Below are 2,850 nucleotides of genomic sequence, written 5' to 3' on the forward strand. Positions count from 1 at the left end.
TCTTAATAATCGGTCAATAAAAGAAAATTGGAGGGGTTCCTGTAAAATCCATAATCTCCTGCATAAAGGCTCACAAAAATACTCCCTCGCGTCAATGACAAAAAGTCCTCCAAGAAGAAGAGGACAGGGAGAGCCACTCACTTTTCTAAATAAATGAACAAAAATAAAATTGTATTACATTTGTGCATCACACACATGAGTTACACATTCAAAGACCTTATCATGAGGCAACTGCATAAAATAGAAAAATAGAAAATTGCTTGTGTATGACAGCAGCAAGCAAAATACAAAGATTCAGAAAATCAGCAGCATCATACAGAATAATTGAGCCTGGAGAGGCTTGCCGAAAGAATACTCTCAAAATAACTGAGCCTGGAGAGGCTCACCGAAATAATACTCCCTCATAAATAACTGAGCCTGGAGAGGCTCGCAGAAATAATACTCCCCAGAGAAACCTCAACTCACGCTCTTGGACTCAAAATCCCCAACAAGAGCTATCAAAGCAAGATCGACGACATTCCCAATGGAAGTACGATCACCCAAGCAGAATATCCAAGTCAAAGGACTTAAACTTCCTCAGTGAAGATAGCTCTCCAACTCGAGTGTCGAGTGAGGCTAAGCCTGTAGAGGCTTCCTAAATAATACTCTGGGATACATAAGATCCCCAAATCCCCAGTCGCCTACTCAAGAGGCATCCCTGCAAAAGGAGAAAGAAAATAAAAATCAATAATCATTCCCCAAGTGGAATCTGGCTCTCAGCCAATCATTGAACGTCAAGCTGATATGCCTAACAGAAGAGGCTAATCAAAATCAACGACAATATCCCCCAATGGATAACAGCCTACACAGAGGCAGCAAAATCAGAAAACAAAAAGAGTTACCCGAACAAGGATAACCGGGATACTCCACCAACGTCGAAAGGACGTCAGCCAATCATAAGGCACCGCTCACATCAGAAAGAGCATCTTTGTGTCTGCACCCAAAGGAATCAGAAATTCCCCAGTGGGAACCAGCTACGCAATGGAAAGTTGGGACACAAGAACCTATGAGTAACTGCACATCCCCTAGACGGATCCCTGCGTTATCCAGCCCTTAGTGGCACAAAATCAAAAAAAAACAACCGTCGAAGCAGCATCGTGGACTGTGGAGACAAAATCATCACGAATCCCTGGAAAGGAGATATTCACGCTACCCCGTCGTCACAAACACGGAGGTATGCAGCTTCCGGCTCGGACAATGAGCGAAGCTATCTCTGAAAAAGGGTACTCACCGCCTACCGTTGTCATAAAGGTACTTAGCTTCCGGCTCGAACAAAGAGTGAAGCTAAGCCTGGAGAGACGGTACTTACAGCTTCCAGCTTGGACAACAAGCAAAGCAAGGCCTGGAGAGGCAAAACTCATACTGCTCACCGTCGTCACAAAGGTGTTTAGCTTCCGGCTCAAACAAAGAGTGAAGCTAAGCCTGGAGAGACGGTACTCACAGCTTCCAGCTTGGGCAACAAGCAAAGCAAGGCCTGGAGAGGCAAAACTCACACTGCTCACCGTCGTCACAAGGATACTTAGCTTCCGGCTCGAACAAAGAGTGAAGCTAAGCCTGGAGAGGCGGGTACTCAACCATCAGCGTCATCAGAGGCGCGTTGATGTCCAACTTCCGGCTCGGGCGTCGAGTGAAGTTGACCTTGGAGAAGGTAAACTCAGCTACCGAGGATGTCAGAAGCGCCGAAGTATGCACCCACCTGGAGAGGCTACTCAACATTTTTCCACCGGAAGACGCTACAAGTCAGAAGGTCGGCACAATACCCGGACAATTGGGTCAACTCCTTTACTTGTCAGCCGATACACCAAAAGGCCGTCCGACTAAGTAAAGGGGGGGCAGCTGTAGACCCCTAAAATTGTCCGGGTCGGAAATAAAAGCTTGAAGACTCTCGAAGACTGAAGGATAATCAGCCAGAAGGACTCCTGGAAAGCCCTAGGAGGGTTCTCTGTAGGTCTAGAGGTCTTAGAATAGCTAAAAAATAAGGAAGTGGAGGGAAAAAGCCCAATACGGCCGTACTGAACTTAATACGGCCGTATTGAAGCTTCAATACGGCCGTACTGAAGTCAGTACGACCGTATTGACACTTCAATACGACCGCCGCGAACTCAATACGGGCGTATTGAAATTTCTGACTTTCAATACGACCGTATTGAACCCCAATACGACCGTATTGAAGTTCAAAAATTTCAATACGGCCGTATTGGCCCTGTAGGCCGTATTGCGCCTATTCCCTATAAATATGACGTCATTTGGACGTCCTACCACACTTTTCAAGATAGTTTCAACCCTCTCCTTGAGTATTCTGGGGTTTTTGAGCAGTGTTCTGCCCTAGAAATCACTCGGAGAGTTGATCCGACGAAGTTCTTGAGCCCCGAGCCATTTTGCTTGAGGATCGAACCTAGTCGAGGGGAAATCTTTTTGATTCCCTTAGTCAAAATTTTGTTCTAGGAGAGCGAGGAGTGGGCTTGTAGAGCGAGGGAACGCCAAAACGCTTCCCAGTTCTTTGCGATATATAAAAGCACGCTTCAAGAGGTTTCCCTTCAATCCTTCCTTTTACTGCTTTCTGTGTGTATATTTAAACTGTCATCATGTAGATAGTCAATTCATAATTGTTTAGAATAAATAGGGGTAATTTAGTAATTTTATACTGTTCTGTTAAAAATAATCTGTCATAGGGAACCCGAAAGGGGCGCTGTGGGGTGCTAACACCTTCCCCACGCGTAACCGACTCCCTTACCCAACTCTGGTTGTAGTGGCCAAAGTTGATTTTTAAATCAATTGCCTTATCCCTTTTTCCAATGTTTTGAGTAAAAC

Source organism: Cajanus cajan, chromosome 4 (genome assembly GCF_000230855.2).
Source record: "Cajanus cajan strain Asha chromosome 4, NIPB_CcT2T_4, whole genome shotgun sequence".
Classification (NCBI taxonomy): Eukaryota; Viridiplantae; Streptophyta; class Magnoliopsida; order Fabales; family Fabaceae; genus Cajanus; species Cajanus cajan.